The 26,081-nt window shown below is 41.5% G+C and overlaps 1 protein-coding gene across 4 annotated transcripts in view; it reads right to left on the reverse strand.

Annotated features, from left to right (window-relative positions):
- The window catches only part of rimbp2b (RIMS binding protein 2b), a 91,071-nt gene extending 64,990 nt beyond the window's left edge, over positions 1-26,081 (reverse strand). For all 4 annotated transcript variants that reach the window (XM_019862793.1, XM_019862798.1, XM_019862790.1 and 1 more), the window contains exons 1-2: positions 26,003-26,081; positions 17,138-17,275 (exon numbers count right to left, since the gene is read on the reverse strand). The gene's annotated coding sequence lies outside the window, so the exon portion shown is untranslated. The remainder of the gene's footprint in view (positions 1-17,137; positions 17,276-26,002) is intronic.

The following is a 26,081-nucleotide window of genomic DNA, read 5'->3' on the forward strand; positions in this document are numbered from 1 at the left end:
ACTAGGCAGAAGGAGAGAGCTGCTTCGTACGCAACGGAGCGAACAAGAATAGGTGGATTCCCGAAATAGCAGGCACTGAACAAGGTCTTGTCTATCAAATAATATTTATTACAAACGAAAAAACACCGTCAAAAGGAAAACACAAAACGCTGGTCAAAACGAGAACCAGGAATTAATGTAACGTGAGGAAAAGAAAGCGCTTGCAAAAAACGGCAAGGAAAAGATAAGACAATTTACTTCGAATAACTACGCGTTAAAGAGGATCCCACTGGGATGGCGAAATGGTCGCGAATAGCAATAGAGTGCGAGATACGAAATACGAGCATGGGCAATAGCAGTGGCACGGCAAGCAATACTCCGGCAATGAGTTGACAGCCGGAGCGCCTACATATAGCAGGTGTAATCACAAACAAATGCACAACAGGTGTGCAGGTGGCAGAGTGAGTGCCTGCCACCTGCTGTCGAATACGGGACATGACATCATGAGCCTTTAGTGTTGGATTTTAAATATATTTATTTCTGGGTCTAAGCCGTGAGACTTCTGGCTAAGAGTCATCTGCATACAGTCCTTATACAAGCGCCACAAGAACACGCCCTCCCAGGTGTGTTTGTTATGCATGGGGGTCTGTCTGTATCGTGTATACCTGTATTGTGCAACGATATTGTGTCCCAATATTTTATATATATATATATATATATATGCTGTCAAGAGATTAAAAAAATTGTGAGATTAATTAATTATGATCTGTAATTAATTGATCTAATTAATCTATATTTTAATCTCATCTAAAAAAATGCTGAGAAAACCCCTACTTGTAATTATATTAATAGGTAATTAATTAATCACAACTGACACGATAATTTGACACCTAATATATATACAGTCATACCTCGGTTTTCGACCAAAATCTGTTCCAGAAGGTCTCCTGCCAGTGGGACATGCCCAGAACACCTCACCAGGGAGGCGTCCAGGAGGCATCCTAATTAGATGCCCGAGCCACCTCATCTGGCTCCTCTCGATGTGGAGGAGAAGCGGCTCTACTCTGAGCCCCTCCCGGATGACCGAGCTTCTCACCTTATCTCTAAGGTAGAGCCCGGATACCCTGCGGAGAAAACTCATTTCGGCCGCTTGTATCCGGGATCTCGTTCTTTCGGTCACGACCCATAGCTCGTGACCATAGATGAGGGTTGGGACGTAAATCGACCGGTATAAATATACCTCCCTGTAAGTTGCTGATAGTGTCGTGGTACACTCGCCTGACTTGTGTGCGGGCAGCATGGGATTGGCTCCCACACAGTGACAGCGTGGGTGTGAATGGTGGTTTGTCTCTATACACAGGTATGCTCTGAGACTGACTGGCGACCAGGTTAGGTTGTCGTCTGTTTTTCGTCCAAAGTCAGCTGGGATAGGCTCCAGCACTCACCCTGACATTGTTCATAATCAGCGGTTTTGAAAATGGATTGAAGGATGGATTGAACTCGTATATTTTCACATTCAAAATAACCTGCTGCTGTGATTAATATGTATTAAAAAAAACTGTATGGTAACAGTAAACACTGTTGCCACAGGCTTACATATTCTTTTTCAAAAATAGAAGCTGGTCTTCATGTCTGGCAGCAAGTGTTGCACCAATGAAGTTGGCCAAGAAATAATTTGAATCAAAACGAAATAAAGTTACAATGAAAATTGCAAAACTATCATCACCCTAGCTCCAAGTGATTTTCAGATCGATCTTTCTGTCCAGGTAATTGTACTACATAAAAACAATGAAAAAAACCCCAAAGCAGTTTCAAGTTTATCCTTGCACCGCCATGCTGGGGCCCTTCTAATCCTCATAGGTCTACTTTCCATTAACATTTATTTTCCACTGTGAGTGGTTGGCAATCAGTCCAGAATGTTAGTTGGGAAAGGCTCCAGCCCACCTGCGACTCAGGCTGGATTTATTTTCTCTGAAATTTAAAACAACAACTCTCTGAGTTAAATACACTAAGGTAAAGGAAAAAAACCCTAAAAAAGGTAGGCTGTTGTTGCCCAGTGATATTGCTAACATTGGCACATTGGTGACTTTGATATAGAGGGGATTCTGAGGTGGCACTAATTTCACAGGCTTAAAATAGCTGAGTTTATTTAAAAATAGTGAAGCGGAGAGATGCAATCTAAGTAAATGACCCAGAAAGAAAAGCTTCCCCTGGTGAGCTCCATAGAAACCTCAGAAGTGAGAGCCATCCCACGTATCACATCTCATATGCGGCAAGTGACAGGAGGGTAATTTTAAAAGACAACAAGGAGCCGAGAAGAAAAATTAAAAAATACTTGGACAAAACGTGAACAGAAAGCAATCTTCGGCTCGGAGCGAGTGCACCGCAGTGTGCTTGCATGTATGAGTGGTCAGCTTATCAGTCACTCCCTCTGTCTCCATGAGAATCGCTGTCAGCCACCAGTGGCCTTTAATTCCAGCCAGGAAGCAATCTCATTTAGGTTACTACACTGAGCACAAACGCCCACATTCTGATTTACGAGACAAAGCTTTGAAAACAAAGCTGGTGACTAATTATGTTAATGTATGAAATGGGAACAACAATAGATGCTCTGTTTTAAGGTTTTGTAGCTCTGTTTCACAAAAACGTAACATACATAAATACAAAAAAGTGCAGTGCCAGATAAATATGCTGATTAGTGTGTGTGTGTGTGTGTGTGTGCGTGTGTGTGTGTGTGTGTGTGTGTTCTCCCTACCTTTGTGAGGCTCAAGTCATTAATTTCAAAGAAAATACAATACTATACATGGTTTGTGTGGGGGGGGAGGGGGGGAGGGGGAACTGGCAAGCATTGAGATGATTATCAGCCTTGTTTTATTGCCATAAAAGGTCTGCCGTTCCTGTTAACTATCATTACAATTAGGAAGATCTGGGGCCTCTTTGTTTGAACTGAAGGGCATCGTTGGGCCTTACTGGATGAATTGCTGTACTCCTGCAATTGTATACTGGATGAATTGCTGTACTCCTGCAATTGTATTTTTTTTTCTTTTTAGTGGTCGTGGATGGTGCATTCCCGGACTACAGTCAGGCTGTTTTACCCCCATATTTGCAAATAAATAAATAAATATATAAATAAATAAACTGTCACCAGCATAAGATTTTTATTAACTGTACACAAACACAAGTAATTAAATTAACAGAAAGAAGTTAAAACATGAACATAGATAATCCTTTTGTGCATCTTACTGAACTGAGCTCTTGGTCACAGGAATTTGGGGCATTTTTTTCCCCCCAAAATATTGGTCAAATTGAATTGTATGAATAAAAGAGTGTTTGATTTTCGAAATTTCTTCTTGAAGTACATTTGGGAACCACCTCTTAAAATTGATTTTAGCTCCATACCCCTTTAGTGACCAGAATCATAATTTACATTTTTTTTCACATTCTATTACAATGACCGTCAATTATACGTGGGTTATTGCTGTTTGTGGGCCGGCCCGGTCCCGATCCCCCATGGACAGAGAGGGTCCATTGTATATACCTGTATATATAGTTGGAGCTTGATTTCAATGAACTGGACACAAGATCCACCGAATTTAACAGACAGAAAATTGTGTCCAGTTTCCTCAAAATGCCACTTTCTACAGTAGTTGTAAAAGTCTGTTCAGTGCAGAATTCTCTCTCTCTCTCGCTCGCTCGCTCGCTCTCTCTCTCTCTCTCTCTCTCTCTCTCTCTCTCTCTCTCTCCCTCGCTCTCTCTCTTTGTGAAGAAACCATTTGCAGGATTTAAAAGAGAATTGCAAAACAAAGAACACAGAAAAAAAATTACATCCAACAGTACCCAAAACAGGAAAGCTACTGGATGATTTTCAATCAATTTTAACCCGAGTGGTGAAAATAGTTGTGCTGTGTAAATATTGCTCTGCTTGGCCCATTTAGCTGAAGCTGTGAAATCCACTACAGGTACACCGCTTTCACATTAACTTGCAAAGGTAATCTTGGGATAAGAAGACTCACCTTGTGTGGCATAAATGTATTTTATTCTACAGAAATGTAGTCATTATATTTTGTTAATATATTTCAAATGATTTATTCAATCAGTTTAGTTAAATCACCTCTTTACAACACTTTTACAAACCCCATATTGCAGGTGCCTGCAAGCTAGTTCCAATTATCAAAGGTAAAGCAAGACTTAATCTACATCTCTACTTAGTGTCATGTTGTGTTTGTGTCTGAGTTCCAGCTGGAGTGCTGGGTGTTTCCCTTCAGTGGCGCACTAGTCTCACATCAGGATTATGTCACTACTTAAGGACTCTCTCTCTCTCTCTCTCTCTCTCTTCAATATACTGTACAGGTTTCCCTTCGCTCTGTTAGCCTGACTAATTTAAGTGAAACATACTCTGTATCAGGGTGTAAAAATAATGACGGCTCATCCGACACAAAGGGATTATAGAAGCTGTCACAGGGGGCAAGAACAAGCTGGATTTTCAGGGTCTGGCTGTGTGTGTCGTTGTGTACATTATAGATGAAGCAGTGGAAAAGGGAAGCGGTTACCAGAAGACCAATCTAAATCCGCCCCCCATCATGATCAACCTACAGCATGTTTCAGTGTTGTGTGAGCAGAAGAGCACCAAGCTCAGCTTTGCCTCCTCCAACATGCTGTTTCAAACTTGGACAAATCAGAAAACTAAAGAACTGGCAAAGCGAGCCTTATAACACCGTATGATTTTGTTACTTTGCTAACAGGCTTATGAAAGTCAGATGAACACTTTACGATCTTGTTAAAACCGGTTACATTATTAAAAGGGCACATTCATTGTGTGAGGCGACAATGACCGCCCGTAGCCGAGTAAAATGTTAATTAGCTCAATGCAGTGGCTGCAGAGAGAAAAACTTGGTCAAGATCTAGCTTCGAAATCCTGCGTATGACCACCATTGTATCGCATATGCACTCAAGCAGGTCAAAAGACATGGAATTCTGCAAACCTGCAAAAAAAACATTAAACAGCACGAGAAAGACATCGTACTATTTTGATTGTCGCAACTTTGAGTCAATATTAATAATTTGCTTTACAGCATGTGTCACCAACATAGTGCCCATGGGCACTCCAAGGACCTTATGAGTTGCCCATGGTCCTGTTCTAAAAAAAAAAAAAAAAAAAAATCACCAGCAATGGGACATTATGATTTCCAAGTAATGTTGTAGAAATGCTCATTTTAAAATGTAAACACTTTTAGAAGATTTGTATGAATAGCATGTTTCTGTTTCCTATCTTGATTCACACCATGATTGTTGTCTTCACATCCATCCATCCATTATCTGAGACGCTTATCCTCACGAGTGTCACGTATGCTGGAGTCAATCCCAGCTGACTTCGGGCAGTAGGTGGGGTACACCCTGAATTGGTTGCCAGCCAATCACTGCGTACACAAAACAAACACTACACAAAACAAACACCCATTCGTGCTCACAATCACACCTAGGGACAATTTAGAGCGTTCAATCAAACTACCATGCATGTTTTAGGAACGTGGGAGGAAACTGGAGTACCTGGAGAAAACGCACGCAGGTACGGGGAGAACATGCAAACTCCATACAGAAAGGCATGTCACTTTAGGGGCTCCGTGCGGATGAATCTCCTTCTGTTTCTTTTCCTTAAGTGTTAAAACGTGAAGCTACTAAGTGTAATTTGGGCCCCGTTATTTGACCTTGGATTCCATGATGTCGGAGTTTGACAAAAGAGACATTCTCAGCCCTATTGTAAGCCACTCCCCAGCTTCAGCCAGCTCGGTCCCAGAGGGAGGCTGTTCCTCTGCCCTTGAGAGGAACATTGTTCATGGTTTTAATTCCCTGCCACTCCTCTCTGTGATTTCTAGTTGGCAGGGTGGCCTTGTTTTTTTTTATAGCTAAACATGTCACGTTGCATTGGACGATTCATCCGTCGCAGAATGTCCCTTCAAGGTGTTTTGCTTGGATTCCATCATTATCTTCATTTATATGGCAAACTTTCCAATTTTGTTGGACACACATGGCTAGTCATAGTGAAGGTTTTTTTCGTGTTTTGGTTGGAAATAACAGTGGAATCGCTGGTCGACCACAATCCATAATGGGATGCCGGTCAACCACAGATTTCACACAGATTATAATGTGACGTTAAATAAATAAATAGAGAAGATCAGGATTAATTCGCAAAAAAAGAAATCAGCATTCATACTGGTAATACAGCATATGTTGGGAAAAATATATATATGCCTGTTGGGGACTCTTGCTGAGAAATTACTATTTAAAAAAAAAGTTTTGTATGATTTGATGGATGAATGGAGGAATCTGTGAGGCAGCATGGTGGCTTGACTGGTTAGCACATTGGCCTCACAGTGCAGAGACGCAGGATTCAATTCTGGCCCCGGCCTTCCTATATGGAGTTTGCATGTTCTCCCTGTGCCTGCGTGGGTTTTCTACGGGTGCTCTGGTTTCCACTCACATTCCAAAAATATGCATGGTTGATTAACTGAACACTATAAATTGCCTCTAGGTGAGATTGTGAGCATGAATGGTTGTTTGTTTATGTGGATAATGTATGGTTGAATCTGCCAAATTCATTGCAGGCTCATACAGCTGTTATAAAGATGAATGCAATACCGAATTTATTTTGAAAAAGCGAGCGTATCTGAAAGGGGAGCTTTGTGCCATTGTGAGAGTGAACACAGTCTTCAGTCAAAATTACGCCTCTCATATCTTTTAAACGCGACGCACGACCACACTGACAGTCTCGACATGGCAGAGCGCAGACAACCAAATTTTTCCCCAGCGGAAACTTATTTGTTTATCCGGGATGTTGAAGTGTACAAAGTATGTTTTTATGGAACTGCAAACAGGCTTCTATGGGCAGATAATGTGAAGTTGGTTTGGGAGGAGATCAATTTCTGTGGTGTGAAGTGGTCACTTGGAGACCACCACCCACTCTGATCATTTGTGTGTAAGATTCAGAGGGGTTGATATCCACGGTTCACATATTTATGAATGAAATACTGTCATGGCCGCATGCACAGAACTTCGAACGCCAAAGTAGAGTCTACACAACCTTTGAGAGGACAAACAATTGTTTATTTTTAACCAAAGGTGCACCATAAACGCGAGCAAAGACAAACAATGGAACACAACGGACTGACACGAGACAATAACAGAGATCATAACAAACCAAGTTGGCTAGGCGGAGAGCAGATACCAGAAGGACAAGAGGGGAAAATAATACTTGACGGAAAAATAAATAAACAGAAGAATCAATAATGGAACAAAGATACTCAGCCAGAGATACACAAGATACGAAGTGTGCAAAAGAAAAAAAAAAACAAGTGGAAAACATACACAAATCGAAGGTACAGTTAAACTACACAAGTTTAGAAAACTGGACAGGAGACCAGCACAATTACAAGCAACTTAATCTCCACAAGTCAAATAACCAACTATGACTAGGAAAACCAGAAGCGCTTACCGTATTTTCCGGAGTATAAATCGCAGTTTTTTTCATAGTTTGGCCGGGGGTGCGACTTATACTCTGCAGCGACTTATGTGTGAAATGGTTAACACATTGTACACGTCACATGTTATTTTCACATTGAACCGCAATGGGGTGCTCTCGGCCTGTGTTGATACTTTCCACGTTGGCAGTAACTGAGAAAAACAACTTATGATGACTCTGACGTAAGCGACGTAGAAGAGGAAGCGCTGCATCTTCTACCTCTGGATTTGGCGGAGTTGTTAAAAAGTGACACCGAACATGAAGATTTCATTGGATTTCGTGATTTGGAGTGACGCTGATGGTTTGGTAAATTTGTTAGCATGTTCTTTGTGCTATAGTTGTCTAAATAACTCTTAATATCTTACGTGAACATACCAGGCACATTCACAGTTCGTTGTTTAAGCGTCATGTAACGTTAGCATATCATACACTTATTCAGCCTGTTGTTCTCTAGTTTTATTTTGATTTTAAATTGCCTTTCAAGATGACATGTATGTTTTTGGTGTTGGATTTTATCAAATAAATTTCCCCCAAAAATGCGACTTATACTCCAGTGCGACTTATATATGTTTTTTCCTTCTTAATTATGCATTTTTGGCTGGTGCAATTTATAATCCGGAGCGACGTATAATCCGAAAAATATGGTATGCGAAATGGCAACTGGTTGAAACGTAGCTAGTAAGCACACGACCGATAAAAACGGCAATGAGTAAACAATATTCCAGCTCCTATCTCTTCAGCGCTTAAAACGTCTCACCCATGATAATGCGGCGCAAGAAAAAGACACAAACAGTTCAACAAACGGGATCATGACAAATATATCTGTCATTCACCACACGTCCACTGAGCTGAGAGTCTGTCTGCCTGTGCTCCAATCAAATTCATCAACATTGCATTGGAGCAGCTGCACCAATAATTAGACGTGGTCTGAGCAGGCGTAACTTTAAAGTTTAGACCGACTTTCTGCTACCAATTTGTCACTCTTCTGGGCGCAGCTCAAGGGCTACACCTCGCTACCTGAAGATGAAGCTTGGCACACAGTCTGTCATAATGGCAAACACGCGGCGAGCTTTGCGCTTACCCGAAAATGAGAATATGCTCCACCGCAGATGCGCCATCTATGATAATAGTGCCCAAAATGTGAAAGTGATTTGGCTACAGATAAGCCTCATGTGCACATATTAACAAAAAATGTCACACAAGAAAAAAACAAGTTCCTAGTAAATCCTTTTTAAATGTTTACATCAAATATGGTACAAAGGCGGAGTCCCTGTGACTCCTCTGCAGGACATACATCTGCACGGCGACAACCTGGACAGAGGACACCCAACCACCAGTGGTGGCAAATCCACATTGAGAAAATAAAATCCCAGCCATAGTGAGGCTTGAGCCACAGGTGCTTTTGCTCAAAGGGCAAGTAAACAATATCTTGAGTAGAAAAACGTGGCTAAAGCCAAACGGTGGCAGGGTTTTTACTTTCTGGACCTGGATTTGCCACCTCTGCTAATCGTAGAATACAGGATGGTTCCACCAGCCTCACAGAGGAGCCCGAGAGACCGCAGGTAGGCCAATATAGTGACCTATATCATCCTTCAACACCCACCACAGCAGACAAATAAAAGGCACCTCAAAAGGTCAACTTGTAAACACCACAACTGCTAGCCGACCACCCAACCCCGAGCAAGTAAGAGGCAACCACCCTCTAGTGGGGCCACGGCGACACACCTGAGGGAGGGCAACATTCCAGCCCTGTATGGAGTATGGAAGACACGGAGGGGACATCGAGTGATAATGCAAAGGATACTGGTTGGAGTCTTACTGCAATTTCTAGTCTATATTTATCTTCTCAGTGTACCCTTTCCTCACATCACAAAGCACAACGAGCACCAACCCCACCCCACCCCCACCACCAACAGCAACAGTTTTTGTTCTTGATGCTCACAGAAGTGAGGTCAGTTGCTCTTGCCATGCTAGTGGGGGTTAGACGTCCAATTATTTTATTTTATTTTTTTTGCCAATTTAGAGCTATATTTTTCCATGAAAATCATGGCCAAATTTCAAACTATACAGCCTTTTAATTTCGAGGATACATTGTATTCAGAGGCTGAATCAATAACAGCAGACTCCACAATAAGCAGTTTACTCAGCGATCGATTTAAGACCTGTCACAGTTATACAGTCAAAACTCCACAGTAGTTTCATTGTGTCAAACTTTAACTCCTTTGAGGATTGTGGCCCTCCAACGGTCTTTAATAGACAGGATGAAGAAAAACTACAAAGTGACCACTCAATGGCTGAAGCAGGAATGCAGTCTTTAACATTACAGATCTGTGGTTGTGTTGTCATGATCAACATGAATGTTTTAGCATAACAATGATTAAAAACTCAGGAATGAAATGTCACGTGATTTTCCCCTTGGGAAAATTTGTGCATAGCGTAAGTGATGAAGGATGCGGAAATCTCTTGCCTGCAAGTGAAGTTGTGAGGTGACGTGGTATGGAAGACTTTGAAATGAATTGGATAATCAAAACAAACAAACAAAAAAAAAACAAGGCAGTTGAATGAATCGTGCTGTTAGTCCCTGGGATGGTCAGCAAGTAAAAGCAGTAATTAAATTAGCGACCCGGTGGATGCCTGTAGTGTGGGTGCCACACAGCTTTAACTTCATTACAGGTGATGTAAACATGAGGTTGTCCCCCTTAGCACAGTAGGACCTCCCACATCACTGATTCATGTATCAATCATGTACACCACAAAACACAAATGCAAAAACACGGGGTATGGCCCAGACGAGGAAATGTAACTGCCCCATCACATCAGACGTACTATTGACATGGTACATTCTGTAATCCATTTATGAATGAGATGGAATAGCTCCACAATGGGGAAGGGCTATTCATCGTGTAAGCCAACCACTGCACAGTAAAACAAGAAATAAATGAGAAACCCTTGTGTGAAAACTACATATTCCCACTCATGTCTCTGAATATTAATAAACTGAAATAAATTATTAATCTGGGCAATTATGATGGAGTGCAAAAGAAGATGTGAGACCGATAAAGGAAACTCAAGTCGTGTTTGTTCAGAAGAGCATTTAAGACTTGACACTGTCTAGACACTGTTCAGCCTGAGAATGACAGATTTTCCCTGTCTGGCTGGATCTTATTGATGATCATCACGAAAATGTGTCGCTGATGATTCACACCTCCATCAAACCAAGTTTGGGCTAACTAAACCTGCAGGCCTGACTGCTGACCTGAACTCTTACATGAGGTTAAAAGTCAACCAGTGAGGAATTGTTCACATCCCTTTTTAAGTCTTGCCTCTTTGACATCATGGCAGCTGCAAGTGACGTGTTGAAGAGGCCAAGAGATAATTGGACACTTCCTTAGTGAAAGTGTGAGAAGAGAATATAGAGACTGGAATACCGGTAGTCATTACACGTCACAATATTGCACCAAATATTCTCACACTTTCGTGTTGAACAACTCCAGTCTGCCAGTTTATCTTCCAAAAGTGCATTCCTTCTTTCTTTTCTGTCAGGTTTCGGGGTAAATGAGGTCTTGAAACAATAGCATTGCTCTCTTTTGAAAATGTCAGAAAAATATGAATGACACCGGGGGCAGTTTATGACAGAGTTATGTTCTCAGACTATGCAAAATCAGGAGTAAAGTCATTACAGTGAAGATTTATTTGAAAAACACTTTTTGGCAATTGATATGAAAGGACAGTGAGGAACTAGTTTGTACAGTGGTAACTAGCTTGCCTGCTTGTGCCACACGACCCAACTGCTTTCCTAATTAATTGTGTTGCTTTCATACGGTAAAAAAATTGAAAGGGCAAGATGGTGTAAGAGTGAATGATGAATGGGTGCTGGAACTGTGACATCTTGCAATCCTCTACTCTTTTTTTTTTCCAGAATAACATCTTTTCATCTGTGTTTTCTCGACAACTATCAGCAGGTAACAAAAGAGTCACTTTGGACACAAAGCTTTGTCCGTTAAGATAAGATAAGATAAGATAAGATATCCTTTATTTGTCCCACACTGGGGAAATTTACAGCCTTCAGCAGCAAGATTGTGGGTAGAAAGAAGAGAAAAGAAAATACAGTTCAATTAAGTGCAATATAAATACAAATATGGATAAGGTCAATAAGTTCAATTAAGTGCAATATAAATACAGTAGTCACAGAACTATTCACATTCACATTTTTTGTCATATCATTTAAATAATTTTATGATTTATTTATTTATTCATTTTTGATTCAGCAGCCTGACAGCAGTCGGTAGGAACGAGCGGCGGTATCTCTCCGTCTTGCAACGCGGGTGTAACAGTCTCTGACTGAAGGAGCTACCGAGTGCTGTCAGGGCGGACTGGAGGGGGTGGGAGGGACTGTCCAACATAGCTTTTAGCTTAGCTAGCATCCTGCTGTTGCCCACCTCCTCCAGAGTGTCGAGGGAGCAGCCCAGGACAGAACTAGCCTTCCTGACTAGTCGCTCCAATCTCTTCCTGTCCCGGGCCGAGATAAGTACACTAAGGTGATAACAGAGAGGTATATACATGGACTTAATGTAAAGGGGACTGACTAATGTGTAGGAGGAGACCTTTCGAAGGGTGTCTCCGTTTTGATGGTTGCATGTCCGTCGTGGGACAACAGAGCTGCAGGCAAATGGTGCTTGCTGAAGAAGTTTCATGCAGTTTTTCATTCCCATTTCACTGTTTTTCATTACCATTTCACTCAGTCCTCCAGTACGTAAGAGCATGCAATATTGGTAATTACTGCCAGTAGCCCAGTTTTTCAGGGTCCATAATCATCTATTTTTCCACTTCAGGGAACTAATAACATCACCTCCAACCCATCCACCCCCTCCTCAGTACTGCTGTTCTGAGTAGCCCATTTCCCTGCTGACTGAGGAGTGCAAAAAAAAAAAAAACACGCATAGCAGCACAGCAAGATGCATGACTGTATCCAAATCTTTTTCAGCAACACCAAAAAGTACAAGGCAGAGTACAAGGGTATAGCTTTCTTCACATGATACTTTCCTCAGAAAATCCTGAAAGAGAATCCTTTCAAACTAATACTTTTGTGTGTTAAAATTGTGTTCCACCAGCGATAATCATTCTTCCATGTATTTAATTTTAACTGTGTCATGACCATTTTTCAGTCGATGTACACACTGTGGAACTTGTCTGCGGCTGCTTAAGGGCAAGAAGAAATAATGTAGCAATATTGGCATGATAATGCCACAACATTATCGTGTGGTCCAATCAGGTTGATCCAGTTTCATCTCAAGAAGCATCTGATCAGATTACTACAGATTAAGGTGGAAAGAAATCGGGAACAATTTTTGTTTGAAAAGGCAGGATGTGCCATACGTGCAAACGTATTTACAGATACGTTCGCACGTATTTGCAAGCATGGTTGAACATAATTTCAAGTACAGTCAAACCTCGGTTTTCAAACGTCTCATTTCTCAACCAATTTGGTTTTCGACCAAAATTTTTGAGTTTTTTATGCCTCGGATGACGAACAAATTTCGGTTCTCGAACGAACTGAGCGCACTTGAATGCACCATTTGACTCCTCTCGCCTTTCTTACACGAGGAAGTGACGCTTCGTCGTGTTGCTTTCCATTGTGAGCAGACGTGTTCAGTAAACATTTTTATTTTAAAAAGAACGTGGTTTCGGTTTTCGAACAATTTCGGTTTTTGAACAGCCTTCTGGAACGGATTATGGACGAAAACCGAGGTTTGGCTGTACATTCAAATGTATTTGCCAGACAAAAAATGTTTACTCCACATTACCTGTTACACGCTTCTGTAGTGTTGACAAGAAAACCAATCACAATGACGTGGCTAAGAAAGTTACACAGCCGGTTTGAAGGCGGGTGCGGGAAATGCCTGGCAATATGTGTTCAGAAATACAACCAACTTGGGGCAGCATGGCTCAGTTGTACAGTGGTCAACCCATACGTCGGCGGTTTGATCCCCAGCCATTGCAACTATGTCAAAGTGTCCTTGAGCAAGACACTGAACCTCCAGTTGCTCCTGATGCTGCGTCGTCAGTAGGTAACAGTGTAATGCGCTCTGAGTACCTGAGGTAGAAAAGTGCTGTACAGCCCATTTAACCAACTTGAACAAACGGTTGCAGTCCAGAATGGATCTTGAAATTCATGGACAGATAAGCATGTAACACAACAAAAAATACAACACACACTATAAGGCGCTTCGGAGTATAAGGCGCACCTTCAATCACAACCGACTTGGGGCAGCATGGCTCAGTTGTACAGTGGTCATTTCTCAACCCAGACGTAGCTACACAAAATGGAATACAATGTAATACAGCTTTATTTATATAGAGCTTTCACAACCGCTGCAGCTGTAACAAAGCGCTCTACAAATCATTTGGAATGCTACGTCCAAGAAACCATTATACTGATCCATATATAAGGTGCATCGGATTATAAGGCGCACTGTTGGCTTTTGAGAAAATGGAATGCTTTTAAGTGTGCCTTATAACAACACACACTATAAGGCGCTTCGGAGTATAAGGCGCACCTTCAATCAATGGCCTATTTTAAATCTGTTTTCATACATCGGGCGCACCACATTATATGGCGCATAGAATAGAAGCTACGATAGTGGCTGTGGTTGCATTTGCAGCCACGAGATGGAGCTACGCAAAATGGAATACAATGTAATACAGCTTTTTTTATGTAGAGCTTTCACAACCGCTGCAGCTGTAACAAAGCGCTCTACAAATCATTTGGAATGCTACGTCCAAGAAACCATTATACTGATCCATATATAAGGTGCATCGGATTATAAGGCGCACTGGAATACTATGTCCAAGAAACCAAAATACTGATCCATATTTAAGGTGCATCGGATTATAAGGCCCACTGTCGGCTTTTGAGAAAATGGGATGCTTTTAAGTGTGCCTTATAGTGCGGAAAATATACAGTATCTATATAGTGCCCCTCTACACATATACACACACACACACACACACACACACACACACACACACACACACACACACACATGCATACTGGCACTTTGGCACCTGAAAAATTGCCTACTCGCATATTTTTGTTCACATTTTTGTCAATATTTTTGTCAAGCATTTTTCGACGGTTTTTGTGGAAAACATATTAAGAATCAATCTGCATTATTTTTGAATGTTTTGGGGATTTAAGAATCACCTGCATATTACTTGTGGTACTTTTAGCACACTTTGAGAACCTCTCATCGAGGTGATCGTCATGACTTTCAGAAGATGAAGGGAAAGTGTAAATGTTACCTTTTACATATTTTTATTGGACTAATTCCTGCCCACCCCCCAACACACACACGCATACTGCCACTTTGGCACTTGCAAATTTGCATATTTGATTTTTCCACTGTTTTTGTGGAAAACAGATACTGAGAGTTAATCTGCATTTTTTGAACGTTTTGGGGATTTAAGAATCACCTGCATACCACTGGTGGTACTTTTAGCACAATTCGAGAACATCTGATCGAGGTGATCGTCATGACCTTCAGAAGTTGAAGGGAAAGTGTATATGTTACCTTTTACATATTTTTATTGGACTAATTCCACTGCAGTTTTCGTCAACTACTGTAAAACCTCATGGCATTTTGTCAACTAAAACTAGATCAATTTAAATGATCAAGGAAAAATGGCTAAAACTAAATCAAACTTTCCATTTCAATTCATGTTAGTCTTACACTGCGAGGTAAAGATGTAGCAGTGAAGTTCATAGCACTTACTAATCAGCCAGTCTGTCCCAGTGCTCCTTACACACATTGGTGTGATGTAATCGGCGACATTATTCACCTCATTTATTCATTACTTTTGCTGTGAAGCAAAAAAAAAAAAAAAAGCCAATGTCTGTTGTGAAATTAATTAGTTCATCGTTGTGTTTTTAAATCACACCATGGCTTCTAATTCACATTGGTCTATTTGAAAGCGATGCAGATGAGCCCTGACAAAATGTTGACGAACTAATCATCAAGTAGTTATATAACAACCAGGTGGGGTTTTATAAATAAAACTCACACCAGCCTCATTTTTGCCAACAGTCACAGTGAGTGGTGCTAAGCTCACACCCATACAGGCCACAGCTGATGCAACCCATGATGGCTACACTGTAAAAGTGTCAAATATAGGGCTTTGACGCTCGTGAAAGTCTTGCTGAAAAGGTGTTTCTAAAGACTGGGGAAAACATACACGGACATTATGGATGCAGGTGGGAGCTTTAATGTTCATGTCTATTCCACATGCAATCTTAGAACTAAAGCCTGGGGAAAACATACATGGACATTATAGATGCAGGTGGGAGCCTTAATGTTCATGTCTATTCCACATGCAATCTTAGAATTGGGAAAATGCTCACCTGCCAAAATATAATTGTTTTTCCCGAATTTCGAAGGTCCATCATTATTGTGACAATACCTTCAAACGAATGTGATTAGTTCCATTATGCCAACTCTCTTTTTGTCCCATGAATGAGACCGTACAAACAGATTCATATCACATCACAGCTCGAGAAATACACAAACACACAAGCACGCATCCACCACTTTGCAATTATTACACTGGAGTCTAATCGATTCTGCTCATTCATATTGAAGCACAGACGTCAAGGAAACGTCAAGAGAATTGCAAGCAGCCTGAAGAAAGCCTGATGAGAACAAGGACATGTTGTTTCTGGAAAGCTGTTTACATCCATTACTTTTCAACAACATGGCCACGAGTGCCCCAGCCCATTCAAATAAACACAATTGTTACAATTTGGGTAAAGTGTTTCATCGAGACAGTTAAAACTGATATTGCGAAAGAATAGAGTGACAGAGAGCGATGGAGAAAGAAATAAAGCTCACTGTTTTTAAAATCTGTTTTACCATCATTAATGATGCACTTTCTATCATTGGTCTTGTATTGCTCACAGCATGTACAGTAGTTCTGATGAAACTCCTCCCACCATGGTCTCCACAGCAAGTGTAAAAATAGGTTTTAATTACCATTCGTGTCTGGACTTCCCGAGGCTAATGCAGGAGTATTTTCCCTTGTCTAAAAATCAATGTCAATGATGATCATGATTGGAGACAATATTGAGCCCAATTAATTTCATAGCACTAAGTCGACAGATTTAGGACCAGATTCAAGCCAAGATCATTGAACAAAGCCAAGAAGGGATCATGAAATACGTAAGTCAATACACAAAAAAGGATGGAAAAATCTAAATGTCACCAGCTTGTTGACGCTTGACTGTGTCGGGAACATTATGTGGAAATGTGTACGAGTACAAGCAGCGGTCACCCAACAACATTTCCATATTTGATGTATAATATTTATTTTTCACTGTGTATAACACTTTGGTGGTACAGCAGCAAAGCCCCCCCCCCCATTCCCATATGGCATAGAATCATTTTATAGTGACCATTTTAGGTCATGCCTGTGTAAAAATCATGATCTTTAATCAGCATCTTGATGTGTCAATTCTTTGAAAAGTGAAGCAAAAACAGTGGTTACAGTTGTTATTTTTATTTGTGTTATATCTATATTTTTCCCTTGGATGGACCCTTGTCCAGTCCACCATCAATAAGCTTGTATCAATCTTTCATAAAGTAAGCTCACCAGTAAGCTCCGTTTTAGCCTTGGGCTGCTCAGGGTCTCAGGGTTGAGGCTCAGGGCTGCACTGCTGTTCTGTAGAAGACAAAGGTTGTCCAAACGCTGTACACTGGGGAGCTGCAGCGGTGTCACCTTATTTCTTAGCTGGGCCAGGAGTGGGGAAAAGAGACAAAGTTGAAGATTAATGAATGGTTCACTTGTATATTCTCAGGAACTACAGATCTATATTTTTAGGCTGCTTATCACTGACAAGGTAAAGTTTAATACTGTACATTACATCGCGACCACGTTTGCTCTTGCTTTAATTCTCATTCCAGTCCAGTAAAGGTTCACTGCTGCTGCAACATCGTACTGATAATAAAAAAAATGGAATAATAAATTGCCTTGCACCCAAATTTAGTGTGCAGGTGAGTGTTTGCCAGAAAGTGGTCTGAGTGGACGAACACATCTATCAGCAACAGCAAACATTCCTTCATTGATGTTTTTCAATTCTGCCTCGAAAGACTGAGGTATCTACTGAAAATAGTTCAAAGTTAACTCTGGAAGCAAATTAAACATTTTACTTAACATTCACTTGGACGAAAAAAAAAACATTTCACAATTTATTTGAGAATGTTTTTTTTTGCTTGTTATATGCACAAGTCATACGACATCAATGAATTGGGAAAATGGATGGCTACCATGTTTAAGTCATATTATATTGTGGAGCAGTTTTCTCTCCATTTTTAATCTCACACACACACACACACACACACACACACACACACACACACACACACACACACACACACACACACACACACACACTCGAAGAGCATTTGATTTAAGGATTCCAGTGGAAGAAAAATACAAATTTAATAACAATGTAATTTGCATAGGAAAATTCTATCCCCATACTGTACTGTGTGTCTTACAGTATGCACAAATACAGATGTCACATCTGTATTATTAGCATGCTAGTATCATAAAAATGTGACATTTCAATTATTCAAAGCTCCATTTAGGTGGAACCAGATGCAGCTTTTGTTCCATAGTGGCAGAGGTGTAACACAACTCAAGCATGGCAGGCCAACTCTGCATGGGGCTCAAGTCTCGACGTAGCAAACATGGAAACTGCTGGGCCACACACACAAAACAAAAGATGTCATGTTACTTGCTTGGCTGTGACAATGTGACATCTCCACCAAGTGAAGGGTGGTTCCATGAGATAGTCTAAGCTGTCCTGTCCAACCCTTGCTGGTGTGACTTTGGTCTCTTTCCTGGCATAGAGGACATGGCCAGAAAATCACCTTTTTGTCCAAGCCATCCATTAGTAATGACTATTAATGCAATGTTGCTGCATGTGCCTGCCGCTTATGGGAACGGGCAATGATATTTTTAGGTGCATGTCCCCAGCTGCACATGCCCAACTCACGGCCAATGGGCAATTAGCGGTTGTATCTCATAGCAGAAGGCAGTGCCGTAACCTTCTTAACACAAACAGACATCTGTGTCCTGCCCTTTTACTAAAGCTCTGCATTCCTTTTGAGCCCCTCAAACTTCCCATGTGCTCAGGGGCTCTTAATTATAGTATCTGATGCTATTTATTCTCGAGCTGTAACAAAACAAAATTATGGTATATGGTTGCTGGCTTCTATAGTAACTGTGAAGCAGCCAACAAAGGGAGCAGTAGCACGGTGGCATATTGGGGTCATAATTCAGGAGAATGAAACATCCACAAGGACATTTGCAGAGAACAAAACCCTGCCCACAGATATTCAATTCACATACTGTAAAATGAGGGCGCATGATACCACTTCACCCAGTTTCATGGAATCATCTCACAATGACAACAAATTGTGAAAAAAGAAACACATCATGTCTCACTCTCGTTTCAGTAGCCCATTTCTCACCAGTGTGTCCTGGTTCCCAAACAGTTGGCGTGGACCTTGTTGACCCAGGTGACGTCCGAGCCGGTATGATTCTATTATTATTTGTGTCACGCTTCCGAGGTATCGGCGCATAGCAAGAAGGGTCTTGCCTAAGGACCGAATTGGATATTACCATTCGCCCTGACCGGGATTCAAACCCGAGCATGGAGGCGCTAATCATGGCAGCACAAGAACACGCCCTAAACACAAGGTAAACAGAGGCCTGCATTTCCCACATCAGACAGGATCCCAGGTGTAGGCTATGCAAAGAAGCCCCAGAGATGGTGCAGCAAATCACAGTAGAGTGTAAGATACTAGCTAGTCAGGCATAACCAAGTAGCAGGAGTAGTGTCCTGGAACACTTATACCAAGTATATATTAAAGGTCCCAGATTCAAGATGGTAGAGATGGTCCAAGGATGGTTGAGAACAACCAAGCCAAGATCCTTTGGCATGTGTGTGTGTGTGTGTGTGTGTGTGTGTGTGTGTGTGTGTGTGTATGTATATATATATATATATATATATATATATATATATATGAGTAGTTGACTCTTTATGGCTGAGTGAAAAAAGAAGTTTTGACATGGGTGGAAGCACCAAAACTGACTACTATGAGAGCACCGTTTCAAACTAAACTGGCCCACTTCATTCAATTCCGGAACGTGAGCCGAGTGGTGTGTCGTCTGCAGTGACCTAGTTCTTCAGAGGGCCATGGAAGACTTTGATTTGTATATTTTAATGATGGCTCCATCATTTGATCTTGTTAGTTACTCAATCCTTCAGATGTTTACATTCCACTGTTGCTTTAAATTTTAAATGTTTATGATACAAATGTTTATTACACACGGTGATACACATTATTTAGAAAAAAAGTGATATCTATAATAAATCTTTTTATGTTCTTGAAGTCAGCGCCGTTTTGCAGTTTCATCATGTAATTACTTGGCAATCCTGACCCTTGAAGGCTCAGCATGGAAGTAGTGGATTGGAAGAGGCTTGAATAACCCCGCGGAGACTTCTGCATAAAACAATGTAGCATGCCCTATCACACCGCTAACGAAGATAAATCATTGCAAATGGAATAACAGAAGCCACCACATGCAGAACAGCAGAGCCCAGCTTTTCCCTGTTAATCCACTGTGAAATTCCACTTGATCAGGACATTAGCATCAATTACACCCCCCACGTAAACACATAGCTTTGACCCTAGAGCGCATTGGCTTTCAATAATTATCCCCAAAGTTAAAAGTGGGTTGGAGCAGCACGTTTGCCTTGTATTAACTGTTCTGTTCAAGTGCGGAACCTTGCCTGCCAATAATGGGTTATCAAAGAGTGCAATTAGCCTCCAGCAGGCAGTGTGAAGGGTGACTCTCGGACAAAGCCGGTGACATCTGAGGGTGCTGCTCATATTGTTTTTGGGTATGAGTGAGACACAGGTCATGGGTACTTGTCAACATAGTTTACTAATGCAATATCAAAGGGAATCAAAGTAAGACTCAGTAGACTGCATGACAACCAATGCACTAAAATGAGGACATGCATGGCAACTTGAAAGAAAAACAACACAACTTGCGGCGTATGACTGAACTGGTGGATCAAAATTCACTCTAATATATAGCAACCAGACAAAAAAGGAATTAGGTAACACCTCTTTACACCAATTGACAGCATTCAGGCAAACAAGATATACCTGAACATGATCATATTACTTTCGAAGAATGAGAATCCATGATTGCTCACACCAGCAAACGTATGGTCTGTTAACTATGGGTACAACCAGGATTGCATCTTCCAAACAAGCAAAATTCTTTAATCGGTTCTGAGAGGCGTAAATATGTATAGATTAATTTAGCATATGCAATGGGATTTAGCAAAACTGAGACCAACTGGAGTGGCTGGTTTTTAAATATAGCGTCTCGAAGACAGGTGCAACCTGGCAAGCACAACAGTGCCAGCGAAAAGACCTTTTTCACTGGCTCCCTGTACATTTTAGACTTCTTTTGAAGATTCTATTCTATTATTTGTTTTCAAATCTTTAGATGGCCTCGCTCTACCTTACCTCTGTGAGCTCCTTCGTCCCAGCCCGGTGCCTCAGGGCTGCGGACCAGAGACCGAGAACTAAGCGGAGGCTCAGAGGGGATCGAGGCTTTTCCGTTGCTGGTCCCTCTCTTTGGAATGACCGCCATCTGAACGTGAGGCAATCCCTCTCGCTGCACAGATTTAAAACTTGACTTAAAATTAATTTTTATCCCCTGGCTTTTGACCCAGCATGAGACGTGATTTTTAGTTTTACTGTTTTTGCGCTTACTACTGTCTCTGTTCTAAATTTATTGTGTTATTGTATGACTTACTTTTGCTCCAGTTTTGCACTTGGTATACATCGGTGGTTGTTTTAAAGTTCTCTATAAATACAGTTGAGTTTTTCGCTTGTGTGAACTATTTTAACATGCTTGAAACAGAAGTTATCGTGACGGTGCGAACATCGGCCGAAAGGTGCCTAAACATAATCGTCAACTGCGGACATGACACGACAAAGGTTAATCAGTGCACACACTTAGTTAGTGAGTGAACACGCAATTGAGCACATCATGGGAGATTAGTACAATGTCACAATTTTAGTAGATTAACATGCCCACGAACAGCATGCACAAGATGTTAATGACTATGAAATTTAGCACTCCCAATTTAGGAGCTCAGTAAATCGGCCCTTTATGTTCTCTATAGTCATACCGGTTCTTCATTTGGACATTTGGTCGCATGCTTCAACATGGTGGAAAACATTTTGGGGAACACTCATTTCGGTTCTAGACGGACTGCAATCCTGTGCAAAAAAGCCACTTTAGGCATAGTTTATATAGAGTGGGGCAGAAAAGAACCCAAACCTCAACTACATCAAGCGCCCTTGGGTTGAACTGAAAAAAAAGCTTGGTTAAATTATTTTCAAAAGGGTGGAAGCTGTTATACAAATGCTACCAACACTGTTGTTCATTCAATATATGAGCTTTGGAAAAGTCAATCAATTATTCTTACAGCAAACACGTTAAATGTATCATTCTGGCATCACCAAACAACTTCGATGTCAGCACCACTATCACAAACCCATGAACTCTTCAATCAGTGTTGTCCAATGATGGAATGAACAGACCTAATTAACTCCAGAAACATCAATTATGAATGTCTTCGGATCCCCAGAGGTGACCTCTGGCACAGTCAGCAACCAGTCTGCCCTGAACGTCAGACTGCCTGCAGACATGACACCTGGCACGTTATCAATTTGCACCAAAATTAAGCATCATTTGAGCAAAACAAACATTCACTGAGTGTAAACAAGTGTGCGTTTTTCTGTCGTGTTTAAAGGGTGGATGCTAAGGGTGCTTGCATGAAGAAACATGTACAATCACACTGAATGTTTAGATGATGCGTAAAAGCCTTGCTTGCATTGTCACGCATGGGAGAGTCCAACAGTCTGCCCAAGTGACAGGGCTGCTAACGATGATAATGCACTTTCACTCTGCTGTCACGGAGCCTTACAGAAGGCATCTCCAGAGCCGTTTCCCAGTGAAGATAGTGTTATGTAACATTGCGCGGCAACCCTGCTGCTCATATCACTAAAGCCTCACACTGTGGGTCACGTGCCTTACTGAGACCACATTCTGGCGCCAGCAGCAGCAGTGTTCCAGCTGTTACTATGACCAAGCTTCAGTCACTTAAGACTACGCTCAGCCACAACCCATCCACACACATGCACAGCTACAACATTCGCCATGTTCAGCCCTTTCGACAAGGGCTCTCCGATAACAGGAAGACGGTCTTATTGCACAGTTTTACATTGGCTACATATGTACTACATCACAGTAGGGCATTTGGAATGAAACAAAATGAGAATCATGCACAAATGCACAATTCATGTGCAACAACGATGATCCCATTCCATTAAATCCCTCATGAATAATATGTCCTCAACTAAATCAAATGTAACCTTCATTCACAGTAATTTCTCAAGAATAAGACACATTTTTTTTTTTGTTTTTGTTTTTTGCCAAAATAAATCATTTAAAATCAAGGGGGGTATTATTGACGATTACGCACAAGATTACAAAATTATGTTATATTGTACGGACAAAAAAGTGTACTTTTATTTCAAGTTGGTGTTTAAATATCTACGGCAATGTTACAAATGTATCTATAACATAACATAATTTTCACTGCTCACCAAGAACCTTGACCGCTGAGTGGATTTGTCCCAAAATGGGTCCGGGCACGTGACAAGGAAACAGTCATCAATAAAAATTTATAAATATGTCCTACCCGATATCGTGTTTTGTACAAAAGCAGGTTGCCTAGAGGGCAAACATCGTTTCCAAATCAAGCCTTTATTTTTTGCAACATCGCCATGTCACAACACTCTCATGTTGGACACATTCAGTAAACATCGGCGCATATTGGGGACATTGTGCGTTTTCATTTTTGTGATATCAGGTAACACACGAGAGGTCTTCATCTCACAAGAGGAAGCGTTGACAATTCTGACGAAGGCTGGAGTGTTGATAGCCAAAAATGTTAACAAGGTAAGAGAACTTCTCAATCCACAAAAAATATGTCTGAACACAAAAAAAAAATCTCAATCTATCAAATTAGTACCCATGTGTCATGTCGGTCTGAAAGACTTGAGAATTTTCAACCAATGCAATATTCCGGGGGTGGCCCAGTGGTCCAGCGGTTAGCGCGTTGACCTCACAGCGCATAGGTACCGGGTTAAATTCCAGCTCGGGCCTCACTATGTGGAGTTTGCATGTTCTATGTCTATGTGTGCCCTGCGATTGGCTGGCAACCGGTTCGGGGTGTCCCCCGCCTACTGCCCGAAGACGGCTGGGATAGGCTCCAGCACCCCACGCGACCCTTGTGAGGATAAGCGGATCGGAAAATGGATGGACGGACAATATTCCGGTATACCTCTAACGTGGCAACGCCCTGAGACGAAGATTGGTCCACACCAAAGACCGGACACCCCATACTCAGAAAAGAGATCTGGTGCATGGAGTCGAGAGCAGTGAGGAATGCACAGATATATATATTTAGCAAATCCACCAACCACTGTACAGACGCATAGCCCAACACAGATGGGACAAGACTAAGCAGTCTACCTGCACCTCAGAGAGAAGGAGCAATCTTTTGAGGACAAAAATGGACATATTATTCACAGAGAACACAGGTGGTTTGAAAAAGAAGTAAGAGGAGCCACCGACCCCCTACGGTCTGTAAACTTATGAGCACAACTGTACATAAAGGTCAAAAGACCATTTCTAAACATGGTGGGATGGACAGGTAGCCCTACATACAATGCTACCCTTTCATCTATCCTAAAGAGACTCAATTATTTACATCCAACAGACAGTGAAAATGCAGGCCGTCGTGACTCCACTACCTTTTAATAACTGAATGGGATATTATTGAGGGGGTTACCACCCAACGACTTGCTGACAGACACGAGCATCTCTGCATGGCATTTTAACGACTGTCGTTTTGCATTCCAAAAGAATCATCCCATTAGTGGTCGGGGCATGCCTTCAACTTGGAGCATAAATAGTTGGGTTTGCCACACCAACTGAGACTGTTGCGCGCTTAACCATCACCAAGTGATGAAACAAACTCGGATGAGAGGTGAGACGTCAAACAGAGCAGTCCAGCTGCAATCGATTCAATACCCTGTAATAAACACACAGAGAAAACAAACAAACAAACACACTCCAGCTTTATGGATAAAAATGCTTCAGGCAGCTTTATGCATTGCAAATAATTATGATTCCTTCAATTCACTCATTCCATTCACGACTCTTTTTCCACACCAACAGCACCCTATTCAACATGTTTCATAGTGAGAGTTAAAAATATGAACGTCTTTCCTCTTTGTGTAGGGAAGATAAAAGCCACTTGCTGGCAGCTCAGGGATAACCTGCGAGATGATGAATGAGAATGTGTGCTTGTCAAGGTGGGGAGGAGGAGCTACAGTATGAATGGGAGCTTGTTATTTGAAAATGTGATCAAATTGCAGGTGTATGTCCATACTGACACCCCTAAATTGCGTAAACTGTTCTTTATACATGACATTGGGTAGCAGAAGCGCCAAGAGGCACACAAACGATTGCCTTCTCTCATCGTAAGGCACATCTGTGTACTCCTACTACCCAGATTCTCTCGTGGCTGTCATCCACGCTTTTATATGTTGTGGCTAAATGCTGACTAGGCACAAATCTAATGATTACAAAATTCAGAAGCGCACTTCTCTCCAGCGATTCTCAGCAACCTACAGGGTGAAATTATCACACTCAATAACACATTTTTGTGACCCACAAACAACACAGGTACACCTGAGAGGTCTGGATTCAATCATGTTCTTTTGGTCAGCACCATTGATTTTGCACGTTGGAATGTATCTCCTCAATTTATTAATGCAACTTCTCTTTAGACTTAAGAGAGAATGCCTCTTGGCAGGCGAGGCGGTCTCAACTGGCGCTGACGCTAACCCCCTAAATCACGTTAGACCATCCATGGAAATACGGTAAAGACAGCCAAGTATTGTCTTATACCCACTGCATCATAATTTTAATAAGAAGGAACACAAATAGATGAACTGAATTTTTACTGCATACAAATGAAATGCAATGTCCTCTGGCTATATTTCAGCGAGCCTGGATACTCTAGAAAAGGAGGCAAATTGTACTGTTGGACAGCCAACTGACAAGGCAGACAAGTCATTTCAATGATCTTAACCTTTAAGAGTGTGAGAGATCTTTATCCGTCAGCAGCAAATCTCCGATTCTGCAGCACAGCAAGCAAAACACAACCATGGATTGTATTTAAAACACACACACACACACACACACACACACACACACACACACACACACACACACACACACACACACACACAGCTTGACAGCAGATGGTAAACGGTGCCATACCTTAGCAGCAGCACTTAAAGGACCAGTACCGCGGCAGGTGCTTCCCACAGGGCTCCAAGGACAGAGACACAAGCAACAA

This window comes from Hippocampus comes, unplaced genomic scaffold (genome assembly GCF_001891065.2).
Source record: "Hippocampus comes isolate QL1 unplaced genomic scaffold, H_comes_QL1_v1.1 scaffold147, whole genome shotgun sequence".
NCBI classification, from domain to species: Eukaryota; Metazoa; Chordata; class Actinopteri; order Syngnathiformes; family Syngnathidae; genus Hippocampus; species Hippocampus comes.